Below are 19,728 nucleotides of genomic sequence, written 5' to 3'. Positions count from 1 at the left end.
TTTGGTTGCACTCGCGCACAGGGATAATAAATATGATTTATTTTAGCACTGTGCGCTACCATACCCATTTTGGTTGCACTCGCACACAGTGATAATAAAAATGATTTAGTTTAGCACTGTGCGCTAAAATACCCATTTTGGTTGCACTCGCGCACAGTGATAATAAATATGATTTAATTTAGCTCTGTGCGCTACCATACCCATTTTGATTGCACTCGCGCACAGTGATAATAAATAGGATTTAGTTTACCACTGTGCGCTGCCATACCTATTTTGGTTGCACTCGCGCACAGTGATAATAAATATGATTTAGTTTAGCACTGTGCTCTACCATACCCATTTTGATTGCACTCGCGCACAGTGATAATAATTAGGATTTAATTTACCACTGTGCGCTGCCGTACCTATTTTGGTTGCACTCGCGCACAGTGATAATAAATATGATTTAGTTTAGCACTGTGCGCTACCATACCCATTTTGGTTGCACTCGCGCACAGTGATAATAAAAATGATTTAGTTTAGCACTGTGCGCTACCATACCCAATTTGGTTGCACTCACGCACAGTGATAATAAATAGGATTTAGTTTAGCACTGTGCGCTACCATACCCATTTTGGTTGCACTCGCGCACAGTGATAATAAATATGATTTAGTTTACCACTGTGCGCTACCATACCCATTTTGGTTGCACTCGCGCACAGTAATAATAAATATGATTTAGTTTACCACTGTTCGCTATCATACCCATTTTGGTTGCACTCGCATACAGTGATAATAAATAGGATTTAGTTTAGCGCTGTACGCTACCATAATCATTTTGGTTGCACTCGCGCACAGTGATAATAAATAGGATTTAGTTTAGCACTGTGCGCTACCATACCCATTTTGTTTGCACTCTCGCACAGTGATAATAAATAGGATTTAGTTTACCACTGTGCGCTACCATACTCATTTTGGTTGCACTCGCGCACAGTAATAATAAATAGGATTTAGTTTAGCACTGTGCGCTACCATACCCATTTTGTTTGCACTCGCGCACAGTGATAATAAATAGGATTTAGTTTACCACTGTGCGCTACCATACCTATTTTGGTTGCACTCGCGCACAGTGATAATAAATATGATTTAGTTTAGCAATGTGCGCTACCATACCCATTTTGGTTGCACTCGCGCACAGTGATAATAAATAGGATTTAGTTTAGCACTGTGCGCTACCATACCCATTTTGGTTGCACTCGCGAATAGTGATAATAAATAGGATTTAGTTTTGCACTGTGCGCTATCATACCCATTTTGGTTGCACTCGCGCACAGTGATAATAAATAGGATTTCGTTTAGCACTGTGCGACACCATACCCATATTGGTTGCACTAGCGCACAGTAATAATAAATATGATTTTGTTTAGCACTGTGCGCTACCATACCCATATTGGTTGCACTAGCGCACAGTAATAATAAATATGATTTAGTTTAGCACTGTGCGCTACTATTCCATTTTGGTTGCACTCGCGCACAGTGATAATAAATATGATTTAGTTTAGCACTGTGCGCTACCATACCCATTTTGATTGCACTCGCGCACAGTGATAATAAATAGGATTTAGTTTACCACTGTGTGCTGCCATACCTATTTTGGTTGCACTCGCGCATAGTGATAATAAATATGATTTAGTTTAGCACTGTGCGCTAAAATACCCATTTTGGTTGCACTCGCGCACAGTGATAATTAATAGGATTTAGTTTACCACTGTGCGCTACCATACCCATTTTGGTTGCACTCGCGCACAGTGATAATAAATATGATTTAGTTTACCACTGTGCGCTACCATACCCATTTTGGTTGCACTCGCGCACAGTGAAAATAAATATGATTTAGTTTAGCACTGTGCGCTACCATACCTATTTTGGTTGCACTCGCGCACAGTGATAATAAATATAATTTAGTTTAGCACCGTGCGCTAAAATACCCATTTTGGTTGCACTCTCACACAGTGATAATAAATAGCATTTAGTTTAGCACTGTGCGCTACCATACCCATTTTGGTTGCACTCGCGCATAATGATAATAAATATGATTTAGTTTACCACTGTGCGCTACTATACCCATTTTGGTTGCACTCGCACACAGTGATAATAAAAATGATTTAGTTTAGCACTGTGCGCTAAAATACCCATTTTGGTTGCACTCGCGCACAGTGATAATAAATAGGATTTAGTTTACCACTGTGCGCTGTCATACCTATTATGGTTGCACTCGCGCACAGTGATAATAAATATGATTTAGTTTAGCACTGTGCGCTAAAATATCCATTTTGGTTGCACTCGCGCACAGTGATAATAAATATGATTTATTTTAGCACTGTGCGCTACCATACCCATTTTGGTTGCACTCGCACACAGTGATAATAAAAATGATTTAGTTTAGCACTGTGCGCTAAAATACCCATTTTGGTTGCACTCGCGCACAGTGATAATAAATATGATTTAATTTAGCTCTGTGCGCTACCATACCCATTTTGATTGCACTCGCGCACAGTGATAATAAATAGGATTTAGTTTACCACTGTGCGCTGCCATACCTATTTTGGTTGCACTCGCGCACAGTGATAATAAATATGATTTAGTTTAGCACTGTGCTCTACCATACCCATTTTGATTGCACTCGCGCACAGTGATAATAATTAGGATTTAATTTACCACTGTGCGCTGCCGTACCTATTTTGGTTGCACTCGCGCACAGTGATAATAAATATGATTTAGTTTAGCACTGTGCGCTACCATATCCATTTTGGTTGCACTCGCGCACAGTGATAATAAAAATGATTTAGTTTAGCACTGTGCGCTACCATACCCATTTTGGTTGCACTCACGCACAGTGATAATAAATAGGATTTAGTTTAGCACTGTGCGCTACCATACCCATTTTGGTTGCACTCGCGCATAATGATAATAAATATGATTTAGTTTACCACTGTGCGCTACTATACCCATTTTGGTTGCACTCGCACACAGTGATAATAAAAATGATTTAGTTTAGCACTGTGCGCTAAAATACCCATTTTGGTTGCACTCGCGCACAGTGATAATAAATAGGATTTAGTTTACCACTGTGCGCTGTCATACCTATTATGGTTGCACTCGCGCACAGTGATAATAAATATGATTTAGTTTAGCACTGTGCGCTAAAATATCCATTTTGGTTGCACTCGCGCACAGTGATAATAAATATGATTTATTTTAGCACTGTGCGCTACCATACCCATTTTGGTTGCACTCGCACACAGTGATAATAAAAATGATTTAGTTTAGCACTGTGCGCTAAAATACCCATTTTGGTTGCACTCGCGCACAGTGATAATAAATATGATTTAATTTAGCTCTGTGCGCTACCATACCCATTTTGATTGCACTCGCGCACAGTGATAATAAATAGGATTTAGTTTACCACTGTGCGCTGCCATACCTATTTTGGTTGCACTCGCGCACAGTGATAATAAATATGATTTAGTTTAGCACTGTGCTCTACCATACCCATTTTGATTGCACTCGCGCACAGTGATAATAATTAGGATTTAATTTACCACTGTGCGCTGCCGTACCTATTTTGGTTGCACTCGCGCACAGTGATAATAAATATGATTTAGTTTAGCACTGTGCGCTACCATATCCATTTTGGTTGCACTCGCGCACAGTGATAATAAAAATGATTTAGTTTAGCACTGTGCGCTACCATACCCATTTTGGTTGCACTCACGCACAGTGATAATAAATAGGATTTAGTTTAGCACTGTGCGCTACCATACCCATTTTGGTTGCACTCGCGCACAGTGATAATAAATATGATTTAGTTTACCACTGTGCGCTACCATACCCATTTTGGTTGCACTCGCGCACAGTGATAATAAATATGATTTAGTTTACCACTGTTCGCTATCATACCCATTTTGGTTGCACTCGCACACAGTGATAATAAATAGGATTTAGTTTAGCGCTGTACGCTACCATAATCATTTTGGTTGCACTCGCGCACAGTGATAATAAATAGGATTTAGTTTAGCACTGTGCGCTACCATACCCATTTTGTTTGCACTCTCGCACAGTGATAATAAATAGGATTTAGTTTACCACTGTGCGCTACCATACTCATTTTGGTTGCACTCGCGCACAGTAATAATAAATAGGATTTAGTTTAGCACTGTGCGCTACCATACCCATTTTGTTTGCACTCGCGCACAGTGATAATAAATAGGATTTAGTTTACCACTGTGCGCTACCATACCTATTTTGGTTGCACTCGCGCACAGTGATAATAAATATGATTTAGTTTAGCACTGTGCGCTACCATACCCATTTTGGTTGCACTCGCGCACAGTGATAATAAATAGGATTTAGTTTAGCACTGTGCGCTACCATACCCATTTTGGTTGCACTCGCGAATAGTGATAATAAATAGGATTTAGTTTTGCACTGTGCGCTATCATACCCATTTTGGTTGCACTCGCGCACAGTGATAATAAAAAGGATTTCGTTTAGCACTGTGCGCTACCATACCCATATTGGTTGCACTAGCGCACAGTAATAATAAATATGATTTTGTTTAGCACTGTGCGCTACCATACCCATATTGGTTGCACTAGCGCACAGTAATAATAAATATGATTTAGTTTAGCACTGTGCGCTACTATTCCATTTTGGTTGCACTCGCGCACAGTGATAATAAATATGATTTAGTTTAGCACTGTGCGCTACCATACCCATTTTGATTGCACTCGCGCACAGTGATAATAAATAGGATTTAGTTTACCACTGTGTGCTGCCATACCTATTTTGGTTGCACTCGCGCATAGTGATAATAAATATGATTTAGTTTAGCACTGTGCGCTAAAATACCCATTTTGGTTGCACTCGCGCACAGTGATAATTAATAGGATTTAGTTTACCACTGTGCGCTACCATACCCATTTTGGTTGCACTCGCGCACAGTGATAATAAATATGATTTAGTTTACCACTGTGCGCTACCATACCCATTTTGGTTGCACTCGCGCACAGTGATAATAAATATGATTTAGTTTAGCACTGTGCGCTACCATACCTATTTTGGTTGCACTCGCGCACAGTGATAATAAATATAATTTAGTTTAGCACCGTGCGCTAAAATACCCATTTTGGTTGCACTCTCACACAGTGATAATAAATAGCATTTAGTTTAGCACTGTGCGCTACCATACCCATTTTGGTTGCACTCGCGCATAATGATAATAAATATGATTTAGTTTACCACTGTGCGCTACTATACCCATTTTGGTTGCACTCGCACACAGTGATAATAAAAATGATTTAGTTTAGCACTGTGCGCTAAAATACCCATTTTGGTTGCACTCGCGCACAGTGATAATAAATATGATTTAATTTAGCACTGTGCGCTACCATACCCATTTTGATTGCACTCGCGCACAGTGATAATAAATAGGATTTAGTTTAAAACTGTGCGCTAAAATACCCATTTTGGTTGCACTCGCGCACAGTGATAATTAATAGGATTTAGTTTACCACTGTGCGCTGCCATACCCATTTAAGTTGCACTCGCGCACAGTGATAATAAATATGATTTAGTTTACCACTGTGCGCTACCATACCCATTTTGGTTGCACTCGCGCACAGTGATAATAAATATGATTTAGTTTAGCACTGTGCGCTACCATACCCATTTTGATTGCACTCGCACACAGTGATAATAAATATGATTTAGTTTAGCACTGTGCGCTATCACACACATTTTGGTTGCACTCGCGCACAGTGATAATAAATAGGATTTAGTTTAGCACTGTGCGCTACTATTCCCATTTTGGTTGCACTCGCGCACAGTGATAATAAATAGGATTTAGTTTAGCACCGTGCGCTAAAATACCCATTTTGGTTGCACTCTCGCACAGTGATAATAAATAGCATTTAGTTTAGCACTGTGCGCTACCATACCCATTTTGGTTGCACTCGCGCACAGTGATAATAAATATGATTTAGTTTAGCACCGTACGCTAAAATACCCATTTTGGTTGCACTCTCGCACAGTGATAATAAATAGCATTTAGTTTAGCACTGTGCGCTACCATACCCATTTTGGTTGCACTCGCGCATAGTGATAATAAATATGATTTAGTTTACCACTGTGCGCTACCATACCCATTTTGGTTGCACTCGCGCACAGTGATAATAAATATGATTTAGTTTAGCACTGTGCGCTACCATACCCATTTTGGTTGCACTCGCGCACAGTGATAATAAAAATGATTTAGTTTTGCACAGTGCGCTACCATACCCATATTGGTTGCACTAGCGCACAGTAATAATAAATATGATTTAGTTTACCACTGTGCGCTACTATTCCCATTTTGGTTGCACTCGCGCACAGTGATAATAAATAGGATTTAGTTTAGCACTGTGCGCTACCATACCCATTTTGGTTGCACTCGCGCACAGTGATAATAAATATGATTTAGTTTAGCACTGTGCGCTATCATACCCATTTTGGTTGCACTCGCGCACAGTGATAATAAATAGGATTTAGTTTAGCACTGTGCGCTACCATACCCATTTTGGTTGCACTCGCGCACAGTGATAATAAATATGATTTAGTGTAGCACTGTGCGCTACCATACCCATTTTGGTTGCACTCGCGCACAGTGATAATAAATATGATTTAGTTTAGCACTGTGCGCTATCATACCCATTTTGGTTGCACTCGCGCACAGTGATAATAAATAGGATTTAGTTTAGCACTGTGCGCTACCATACCCATTTTGGTTGCACTCGCGCACAGTGATAATAAATATGATTTAGTTTAGCACTGTGCGCTACCATACCCATTTTGGTTGCACTCGCACACAGTGATAATAAAAATGATTTAGTTTAGCACTGTGCGCTAAAATACCCATTTTGGTTGCACTCGGGCACAGTGATAATAAATATGATTTAATTTAGCACTGTGCGCTACCATACCCATTTTGATTGCACTCGCGCACAGTGATAATAAATAGGATTTAGTTTACCACTGTGCGCTGCCATACCTATTTTGGTTGCACTCGCGCACAGTGATAATAAATATGAATTAGTTTAGCACTGTGCGCTACCATACCCATTTTGATTGCACTCGCGCACAGTGATAATAAATATGAATTAGTTTTGCACTGTGCGCTGCCATACCCATTTTGATTGCACTCGCGCACAGTGATAATAAATATGATTTAGTTTACCACTGTGCGCTACCATACCCATTTTGATTGCACTCGCGCACAGTGATAATAATTAGGATTTAGTTTACCACTGTGCGCTGCCATACCCATTTTGGTTGCACTCGCGCACAGTGATAATAAATATGAATTAGTTTAGCACTGTGCGCTACCATACCCATTTTGATTGCACTCGCGCACAGTGATAATAAATATGATTTAGTTTAGCACTGTGCGCTACCATACCTATTTTGGTTGCACTCGCGCACAGTGATAATAAATATGATTTAGTTTAGCACTGTGCGCTACCATACCCATTTTGGTTGCACTCGCGCACAGTGATAATAAAAATGATTTAGTTTAGCACTGTGCGCTACTATACCCATTTTGGTTGCACTCGCGCACAGTGATAATAAATAGGATTTAGTTTACCACTGTGCGCTACCATACCCATTTTGGTTGCACTCGCGCACAGTGATAATAAATATGATTTAGTTTACCACTGTGCGCTACCATACCCATTTTGGTTGCACTCGCGCACAGTGATAATAAATATGATTTAGTTTACCACTGTTCGCTATCATACCCATTTTGGTTGCACTCGCGCAAAGTGATAATAAATAGGATTTAGTTTAGCACTGTACGCTATCATACCCATTTTGGTTGCACTCGCGCACAGTGATAATAAATAGGATTTAGTTTAGCACTGTACGCTACCATACTCATTTTGGTTGCAGTCACGCACAGTGATAATAAATAGGATTTAGTTTACCACTGTGCGCTACCATACTCAGTTTGGTTGCACTCGCGCACAGTAATAATAAATAGGATTTAGTTTAGCACTGTGCGCTACCATACCCATTTTGTTTGCACTCGCGCACAGTGATAATAAATAGGATTTAGTTTAGCACTGTGTGCTACCATACCCATTTTGGTTGCACTCGCGCACAGTGATAATAAATAGGATTTGGTTTAGCACTGTGCGCTACCATACCCATTTTGGTTGCACTCGCGAATAGTGATAATAAATAGGATTTAGTTTTGCACTGTGCGCTATCATACCCATTTTGGTTGCACTCGCGCACAGTGATAATAAAAATGCTTTAGTTTAGAACTGTGCGCTAAAATACCCATTTTGGTTGCACTCGCGCACAGTGATAATAAATACGATTTAGTTTAGCACTGTGCGCTACCATACCCATTTTGGTTGCACTCGCGCACAGTGATAATAAATATGATTTAGTTACCACTGTGCGCTACCATACCCATTTTGGTTGCACTCGCGCACAGTGATAATAAATATTATTTAGTTTACCACTGTGCGCTACCATACCCATTTTGGTTGCACTCGCGCACAGTGATAATAAATATGATTTAGTTTAGCACTGTGCGCTATCATACCCATTTTGGTTGCACTCGCGCACAGTGATAATAAATATGATTTAGTTTAGCACTGTGCGCTACCATACCCATTTTGGTTGCACTCGCGCACAGTGATAATAAATATGATTTAGTTTAGCACTGTGCGCTACCATACCCATTTTTGTTGCACTCGCACACAGTGATAATAAAAATGATTTAGTTTAGCACTGTGAGCTATCATACCCATTTTGGTTGCACTCGCGCACAGTGATAATAAATATGATTTAGTTTACCACTGTGCGCTACCATACCCATTTTGGTTGCACTCGCGCACAGTGATAATAATTATTATTTAGTTTAGCACTGTGCGCTACCATACCCATTTTGGTTGCACTCGCGCACAGTGATAATAAATAGGATTTAGTTTAGCACTGTGCGCTATCATACCCATTTTGGTTGCACTCGCGCACAGTGATAATAAATATGATTTAGTTACCACTGTGCGCTACCATACCCATTTTGGTTGCACTCGCGCACAGTGATAATAAATATGATTTAGTTTACCACTGTGCGCTACCATACCCATTTTGGTTGCACTCGCGCACAGTGATAATAAATATGATTTAGTTTAGCACTGTGCGCTATCATACCCATTTTGGTTGCACTCGCGCACAGTGATAATAAATATGATTTAGTTTAGCACTGTGCGCTACCATACCCATTTTGGTTGCACTCGCGCACAGTGATAATAAATATGATTTAGTTTAGCACTGTGCGCTACCATACCCATTTTGGTTGCACTCGCACACAGTGATAATAAAAATGATTTAGTTTAGCACTGTGCGCTATCATACCCATTTTGGTTGCACTCGCGCACAGTGATAATAAATATGATTTAGTTTACCACTGTGCGCGAAAATACCCATTTTGGTTGCACTCGCGCACAGTGATAATAAATAGGATTTAGTTAAGCACTGTGCGCTACCATACCCATTTTGGTTGCACTCGCGCACAGTGATAATAAAAATGCTTTAGTTTAGCACTGTGCGCTAAAATACCCATTTTGGTTGCACTCGCGCACAGTGATAATAAATACGATTTAGTTTAGCACTGTGCGCTATCATACCCATTTTGGTTGCACTCGCGCACAGTGATAATATATAGGATTTAGTTTAGCACTGTGCGCTACCATACCCATTTTGGTTGCACTCGCGCACAGTGATAATAAATATGATTTAGTTTAGCACTGTGCGCTACCAAACCCATTTTGGTTGCACTCGCACACAGTGATAATAAAAATGATTTAGTTTAGCACTTTGCGCTATCATATCCATTTTGGTTGCACTCGCGCACAGTGATAATAAATATGATTTAGTTTAGCACTGTGCGCTACCATACCCATTTTGGTTGCACTCGCGCACAGTGATAATAAATATGATTTAGTTTAGCACTGTGCGCTACCATACCCATTTTGGTTGCACTCGCACACAGTGATAATAAAAATGATTTAGTTTAGCACTGTGCGCTATCATACCCATTTTGGTTGCACTCGCGCACAGTGATAATAAATATGATTTAGTTTACCACTGTTCGCTATCATACCCATTTTGGTTGCACTCGCACACAGTGATAATAAATAGGATTTAGTTTAGCGCTGTACGCTACCATAATCATTTTGGTTGCACTCGCGCACAGTGATAATAAATAGGATTTAGTTTAGCACTGTGCGCTACCATACCCATTTTGTTTGCACTCTCGCACAGTGATAATAAATAGGATTTAGTTTACCACTGTGCGCTACCATACTCATTTTGGTTGCACTCGCGCACAGTAATAATAAATAGGATTTAGTTTAGCACTGTGCGCTACCATACCCATTTTTTTGCACTCGCGCACAGTGATAATAAATAGGATTTAGTTTACCACTGTGCCCTACCATACCTATTTTGGTTGCACTCGCGCACAGTGATAATAAATATGATTTAGTTTAGCACTGTGCGCTACCATACCCATTTTGGTTGCACTCGCGCACAGTGATAATAAATAGGATTTAGTTTAGCACTGTGCGCTACCATACCCATTTTGGTTGCACTCGCGAATAGTGATAATAAATAGGATTTAGTTTTGCACTGTGCGCTATCATACCCATTTTGGTTGCACTCGCGCACAGTGATAATAAATAGGATTTCGTTTAGCACTGTGCGCTACCATACCCATATTGGTTGCACTAGCGCACAGTAATAATAAATATGATTTAGTTTAGCACTGTGCGCTACTATTCCATTTTGGTTGCACTCGCGCACAGTGATAATAAATAGGATTTAGTTTAGCACTGTGCGCTACCATACGCATTTTGGTTGCACTCGCGCACAGTGATAATAAATATGATTTAGTTTACCACTGTGCGCTACCATACCCATTTTGATTGCACTCGCGCACAGTGATAATAAATATGATTTAGTTTAGCACTGTGCGCTATCATACCCATTTTGGTTGCACTCGCGCACAGTGATAATAAATAGGATTTAGTTTAGCACTGTGCGCTACCATACCCATTTTGGTTGCACTCGCGCACAGTGATAATAAATATGATTTAGTTTTGCACTGTGCGCTACCATACCCATTTTGGTTGCACTCGCACATAGTGATAATAAAAATGATTTAGTTTAGCACTGTGCGCTAAAATACCCATTTTGGTTGCACTCGCGCACAGTGATAATAAATATGATTTAATTTAGCACTGTGCGCTACCATACCCATTTTGATTGCACTCGCGCACAGTGATAATAAATAGGATTTAGTTTACCACTGTGCGCTGCCATACCTATTTTGGTTGCACTCGCGCATAGTGATAATAAATATGATTTAGTTTAGCACTGTGCGCTAAAATACCCATTTTGGTTGCACTCGCGCACAGTGATAATAAAAATGCTTTAGTTTAGAACTGTGCGCTAAAATACCCATTTTGGTTGCACTCGCGCACAGTGATAATAAATACGATTTAGTTTAGCACTGTGCGCTACCATACCCATTTTGGTTGCACTCGCGCACAGTGATAATAAATATGATTTAGTTACCACTGTGCGCTACCATACCCATTTTGGTTGCACTCGCGCACAGTGATAATAAATATTATTTAGTTTACCACTGTGCGCTACCATACCCATTTTGGTTGCACTCGCGCACAGTGATAATAAATATGATTTAGTTTAGCACTGTGCGCTATCATACCCATTTTGGTTGCACTCGCGCACAGTGATAATAAATATGATTTAGTTTAGCACTGTGCGCTACCATACCCATTTTGGTTGCACTCGCGCACAGTGATAATAAATATGATTTAGTTTAGCACTGTGCGCTACCATACCCATTTTTGTTGCACTCGCACACAGTGATAATAAAAATGATTTAGTTTAGCACTGTGCGCTATCATACCCATTTTGGTTGCACTCGCGCACAGTGATAATAAATATGATTTAGTTTACCACTGTGCGCTACCATACCCATTTTGGTTGCACTCGCGCACAGTGATAATAATTATTATTTAGTTTAGCACTGTGCGCTACCATACCCATTTTGGTTGCACTCGCGCACAGTGATAATAAATAGGATTTAGTTTAGCACTGTGCGCTATCATACCCATTTTGGTTGCACTCGCGCACAGTGATAATAAATATGATTTAGTTACCACTGTGCGCTACCATACCCATTTTGGTTGCACTCGCGCACAGTGATAATAAATATGATTTAGTTTACCACTGTGCGCTACCATACCCATTTTGGTTGCACTCGCGCACAGTGATAATAAATATGATTTAGTTTAGCACTGTGCGCTATCATACCCATTTTGGTTGCACTCGCGCACAGTGATAATAAATATGATTTAGTTTAGCACTGTGCGCTACCATACCCATTTTGGTTGCACTCGCGCACAGTGATAATAAATATGATTTAGTTTAGCACTGTGCGCTACCATACCCATTTTGGTTGCACTCGCACACAGTGATAATAAAAATGATTTAGTTTAGCACTGTGCGCTATCATACCCATTTTGGTTGCACTCGCGCACAGTGATAATAAATATGATTTAGTTTACCACTGTGCGCTAAAATACCCATTTTGGTTGCACTCGCGCACAGTGATAATAAATAGGATTTAGTTAAGCACTGTGCGCTACCATACCCATTTTGGTTGCACTCGCGCACAGTGATAATAAAAATGCTTTAGTTTAGCACTGTGCGCTAAAATACCCATTTTGGTTGCACTCGCGCACAGTGATAATAAATACGATTTAGTTTAGCACTGTGCGCTATCATACCCATTTTGGTTGCACTCGCGCACAGTGATAATATATAGGATTTAGTTTAGCACTGTGCGCTACCATACCCATTTTGGTTGCACTCGCGCACAGTGATAATAAATATGATTTAGTTTAGCACTGTGCGCTACCATACCCATTTTGGTTGCACTCGCACACAGTGATAATAAATATGATTTAGTTTACCACTGTGCGCTACCATACCCATTTTGGTTGCACTCGCGCACAGTGATAATAAATATGATTTAGTTTAGCACTGTGCGCTATCATACCCATTTTGGTTGCACTCGCGCACAGTGATAATAAATATGATTTAGTTTAGCACTGTGCGCTACCATACCCATTTTGGTTGCACTCGCGCACAGTGATAATAAATATGATTTAGTTTAGCACTGTGCGCTACCATACCCATTTTGGTTGCACTCGCACACAGTGATAATAAAAATGATTTAGTTTAGCACTGTGCGCTATCATACCCATTTTGGTTGCACTCGCGCACAGTGACAATAAATATGATTTAGTTTACCACTGTGCGCTAAAATACCCATTTTGGTTGCACTCGCGCACAGTGATAATAAATAGGATTTAGTTAAGCACTGTGCGCTACCATACCCATTTTGGTTGCACTCGCGCACAGTGATAATAAAAATGCTTTAGTTTAGCACTGTGCGCTAAAATACCCATTTTGGTTGCACTCGCGCACAGTGATAATAAATACGATTTAGTTTAGCACTGTGCGCTATCATACCCATTTTGGTTGCACTCGCGCACAGTGATAATATATAGGATTTAGTTTAGCACTGTGCGCTACCATACCCATTTTGGTTGCACTCGCGCACAGTGATAATAAATATGATTTAGTTTAGCACTGTGCGCTACCATACCCATTTTGGTTGCACTCGCACACAGTTATAATAAAAATGATTTAGTTTAGCACTTTGCGCTATCATACCCATTTTGGTTGCACTCGCGCACAGTGATAATAAATATGATTTAGTTTAGCACTGTGCGCTACCATACCCATTTTGGTTGCACTCGCGCACAGTGATAATAAATATGATTTAGTTTAGCACTGTGCGCTACCATACCCATTTTGGTTGCACTCGCACACAGTGATAATAAAAATGATTTAGTTTAGCACTGTGCGCTATCATACCCATTTTGGTTGCACTCGCGCACAGTGATAATAAATATGATTTAGTTTACCACTGTTCGCTATCATACCCATTTTGGTTGCACTCGCACACAGTGATAATAAATAGGATTTAGTTTAGCGCTGTACGCTACCATAATCATTTTGGTTGCACTCGCGCACAGTGATAATAAATAGGATTTAGTTTAGCACTGTGCGCTACCATACCCATTTTGTTTGCACTCTCGCACAGTGATAATAAATAGGATTTAGTTTACCACTGTGCGCTACCATACTCATTTTGGTTGCACTCGCGCACAGTAATAATAAATAGGATTTAGTTTAGCACTGTGCGCTACCATACCCATTTTGTTTGCACTCGCGCACAGTGATAATAAATAGGATTTAGTTTACCACTGTGCGCTACCATACCTATTTTGGTTGCACTTGCGCACAGTGATAATAAATATGATTTAGTTTAGCACTGTGCGCTACCATACCCATTTTGGTTGCACTCGCGCACAGTGATAATAAATAGGATTTAGTTTAGCACTGTGCGCTACCATACCCATTTTGGTTGCACTCGCGAATAGTGATAATAAATAGGATTTAGTTTTGCACTGTGCGCTATCATACCCATTTTGGTTGCACTCGCGCACAGTGATAATAAATAGGATTTCGTTTAGCACTGTGCGCTACCATACCCATATTGGTTGCACTAGCGCACAGTAATAATAAATATGATTTAGTTTAGCACTGTGCGCTACTATTCCATTTTGGTTGCACTCGCGCACAGTGATAATAAATAGGATTTAGTTTAGCACTGTGCGCTACCATACGCATTTTGGTTGCACTCGCGCACAGTGATAATAAATATGATTTAGTTTACCACTGTGCGCTACCATACCCATTTTGATTGCACTCGCGCACAGTGATAATAAATATGATTTAGTTTAGCACTGTGCGCTATCCTACCCATTTTGGTTGCACTCGCGCACAGTGATAATAAATAGGATTTAGTTTAGCACTGTGCGCTACCATACCCATTTTGGTTGCACTCGCGCACAGTGATAATAAATATGATTTAGTTTTGCACTGTGCGCTACCATACCCATTTTGGTTGCACTCGCACACAGTGATAATAAAAATGATTTAGTTTAGCACTGTGCGCTAAAATACCCATTTTGGTTGCACTCGCGCACAGTGATAATAAATATGATTTAATTTAGCACTGTGCGCTACCATACCCATTTTGATTGCACTCGCGCACAGTGATAATAAATAGGATTTAGTTTACCACTGTGCGCTGCCATACCTATTTTGGTTGCACTCGCGCATAGTGATAATAAATATGATTTAGTTTAGCACTGTGCGCTAAAATACCCATTTTGGTTGCACTCGCGCACAGTGATAATTAATAGGATTTAGTTTAGCACTGTGCGCTACCATACCCATTTTGGTTGCACTCGCGCACAGTGATAATAAATATGATTTAGTTTACCACTGTGCGCTACCATACCCATTTTGGTTGCACTCGCGCACAGTGATAATAAATATGATTTAGTTTAGCACTGTGCGCTACCATACCTATTTTGGTTGCACTCGCGCACAGTGATAATAAATATAATTTAGTTTAGCACCGTGCGCTAAAATACCCATTTTGGTTGCACTCTCACACAGTGATAATAAATAGCATTTAGTTTAGCACTGTGCGCTACCATACCCATTTTGGTTGCACTCGCGCATAATGATAATAAATATGATTTAGTTTACCACTGTGCGCTACTATACCCATTTTGGTTGCACTCGCACACAGTGATAATAAAAATGATTTAGTTTAGCACTGTGCGCTAAAATACCCATTTTGGTTGCACTCGCGCACAGTGATAATAAATATGATTTAATTTAGCACTGTGCGCTACCATACCCATTTTGATTGCACTCGCGCACAGTGATAATAAATAGGATTTAGTTTACCACTGTGCGCTGCCATACCTATTTTGGTTGCACTCGCGCACAGTGATAATAAATATGATTTAGTTTACCACTGTGCGCTCCCATACCCATTTTGGTTGCACTCGCGCACAGTGATAATAAATATGATTTAGTTTAGCACTGTGCGCTATCACACACATTTTGGTTGCACTCGCGCACAGTGATAATAAATAGGATTTAGTTTAGCACTGTGCGCTACTATTCCCATTTTGGTTGCACTCGCGCACAGTGATAATAAATAGGATTTAGTTTAGCACCGTGCGCTAAAATACCCATTTTGGTTGCACTCTCGCACAGTGATAATAAATAGCATTTAGTTTAGCACTGTGCGCTACCATACCCATTTTGGTTGCACTCGCGCACAGTGATAATAAATATGATTTAGTTGACAGATCGTTTTTGTGGAGCAAATTAATTTCATGTGGCATAAACGGTAAAGTATTACTGTTATTTATAATATGTATGCAACGGCCAAGTCTTGTGTCAAATTGAATGGTTTAATTTCCGATTGTTTCCAATGTAATATTGGAGTACGACAAGGGGAAAACTTGTCACCACTTTTGTTTGCGATTTACCTTAATGATTTCGAATTTTTTGTCAGTCGTTACTATAAAGGTCTAGATTACCTATCAAAAGAATTCAACAAGGTTTTAAGTGATGATGATGTAGAAGTTTTCCTCAAATTGTATGTTTTATTGTATGCGGATGATACAATTGTTATGGCAGAAAGTCCCACAGAACTTCAGAAAGCATTAAAAGCTATTCATAACTATTGTGGTATGTGGAACCTCACAGTTAACACGACAAAATCAAAAATTATTATTTTTTCTAGAAGTAAAGTTAGAAATAAACCCATGTTTATGTTTGGTGATGAACAAATTGAGATTGTAGATGATTACATTTATTTAGGGACAACCTTTAATTTTAATGGCAAATTTAATAAAGCTATTGACAAGCAAGTAACACAAGCCAAAAGAGCAATGTACAGTATGTTAACAAAGGCCAAACAATTAAATCTTCCGTTAGACATTGTGTGTGAACTGTTTGACCAGCTCGTTTTGCCAATTTTGGTATATGGTTGCGAAGTTTGGGGATTCCAAAAGCTTGATCAGATCGAGGTCTTTTACAGAACATTTTTAAAACATATTCTCAAACTTAATAAATCCACTGCAAATTGCATGGTTTTTGGTGAAGTCGGTAGAGTAAATATTAAATTAGTAAGTGATAAAAGAATGTTACAGTTTTGGGTACGCATCATAGATTTAGTTTTGCACTGTGCGCTATCATACTCATTTTGGTTGCACTCGCGCACAGTGATAATAAATAGGATTTAGTTTAGCACTGTGCGCTACCATACCCATATTGGTTGCACTAGCGCACAGTAATAATAAATATGATTTAGTTTAGCACTGTGCGCTACTATTCCCATTTTGGTTGCACTCGCGCACAGTGATAATAAATAGGATTTAGTTTAGCACTGTGCGCTACCATACGCATTTTGGTTGCACTCGCGCACAGTGATAATAAATATGATTTAGTTTACCACTGTGCGCTACCATACCCATTTTGGTTGCACTCGCGCACAGTGATAATAAATATGATTTAGTTTACCACTGTGCGCTACCATACCCATTTTGGTTGCACTCGCGCACAGTGATAATAAATATGATTTAGTTTAGCACTGTGCGCTATCATACCCATTTTGGTTGCACTCGCGCACAGTGATAATAAATATGATTTAGTTTAGCACTGTGCGCTACCATACCCATTTTGGTTGCACTCGCGCACAGTGATAATAAATATGATTTAGTTTAGCACTGTGCGCTACCATACCCATTTTGGTTGCACTCGCACACAGTGATAATAAAAATGATTTAGTTTAGCACTGTGCGCTAAAATACCCATATTGGTTGCACTCGCGCACAGTGATAATAAATATGATTTAATTTAGCACTGTGCGCTACCATACCCATTTTGATTGCACTCGCGCACAGTGATAATAAATAGGATTTAGTTTACCACTGTGCGCTGCCATACCTATTTTGGTTGCACTCGCGCACAGTGATAATAAATAGCATTTAGTTTAGCACTGTGCGCTACCATACCCATTTTGGTTGCACTCGCGCATAATGATAATAAATATGATTTAGTTTACCACTGTGCGCTACCATACCCATTTTGGTTGCACTCGCACACAGTGATAATAAAAATGATTTAGGTTAGCACTGTGCGCTAAAATACCCATTTTGGTTGCACTCGCGCACAGTGATAATAAATAGGATTTAGTTTAGCACTGTGAGCTACCATACCCATTTTGGTTGCACTCGCGCACAGTGATAATAAATATGATTTAGTTTACCACTGTGCGCTACCATACCCATTTTGGTTGCACTCGCGCACAGTGATAATAATTATGATTTAGTTTAGCACTGTGCGCTACCATACCCATTTTGGTTGCACTCGCGCACAGTGATAATAAATAGGATTTAGTTTAGCACTGTGCGCTATCATACCCATTTTGATTGCACTCGCGCACAGTGATAATAAATATGATTTAGTTTAGCACTGTGCGCTACCATACCCATTTTGGTTGCACTCGCGCACAGTGATAATGAATATGATTTAGTTTACCACTGTGCGCTACCATACCCATTTTGGTTGCACTCGCGCACAGTGATAATAAGAATGATTTAGTTTAGCACTGTGCGCTATCATACCTATTTTGGTTGCACTCGCGCACAGTGATAATAAATAGGATTTAGTTTAGCACTGTGCGCTACCATACCCATTTTGGTTGCACTCGCGCACAGTGATAATAAATATGATTTAGTTTAGCACTGTGCGCTACCATACCCATTTTGGTTGCACTCGCACACAGTGATAATAAAAATGATTTAGTTTAGCACTGTGCGCTATCATACCCATTTCGGTTGCTCTCGCGCACAGTGATAATAAATAGGATTTAGTTGACAGATCGTTTTTGTGGAGCAAATTAATTTCATGTGGCATAAACGGTAAAGTATTACTGTTATTTATAATATGTATGCAACGGCCAAGTCTTGTGTCAAATTGAATGGTTTAATTTCCGATTGTTTCCCATGTAATATTGGAGTACGACAAGGGGAAAACTTGTCACCACTTTTGTTTGCGATTTACCTTAATGATTTCGAATTTTTTGTCAGTCGTTACTATAAAGGTCTAGATTACCTATCAAAAGAATTCAACAAGGTTTTAAGTGATGATGATGTAGAAGTTTTCCTCAAATTGTATGTTTTATTGTATGCGGATGATAGAATTGTTATGGCAGAAAGTCCCACAGAACTTCAGAAAGCATTAAAAGCTATTCATAACTATTGTGGTATGTGGAACCTCACAGTTAACACGACAAAATCAAAAATTATTATTTTTTCTAGAAGTAAAGTTAGAAATAAACCCATGTTTATGTTTGGTGATGAACAAATTGAGATTGTAGATGATTACATTTATTTAGGGACAACCTTTAATTTTAATGGCAAATTTAATAAAGCTATTGACAAGCAAGTAACACAAGCCAAAAGAGCAATGTACAGTATGTTAACAAAAGCCAAACAATTAAATCTTCCGTTAGACATTGTGTGTGAACTGTTTGACCAGCTTGTTTTGCCAATTTTGGTATATGGTTGCGAAGTTTGGGGATTCCAAAAGCTTGATTAG

At 39.5% G+C, this 19,728-nt stretch overlaps 1 pseudogene; it reads left to right on the top strand.

Annotated features, from left to right (window-relative positions):
* Positions 1-19,728, top strand: part of LOC144845671 (uncharacterized) — a 58,196-nt pseudogene extending 38,468 nt beyond the window's left edge.

This window comes from Antedon bifida, chromosome 6 (assembly GCF_963402885.1).
Source record: "Antedon bifida chromosome 6, ecAntBifi1.1, whole genome shotgun sequence".
NCBI lineage: Eukaryota > Metazoa > Echinodermata > Crinoidea > Comatulida > Antedonidae > Antedon > Antedon bifida.
Note: the sequence above shows the minus strand (reverse complement) of the source record. Positions and strands in the feature narration are given on the sequence as shown.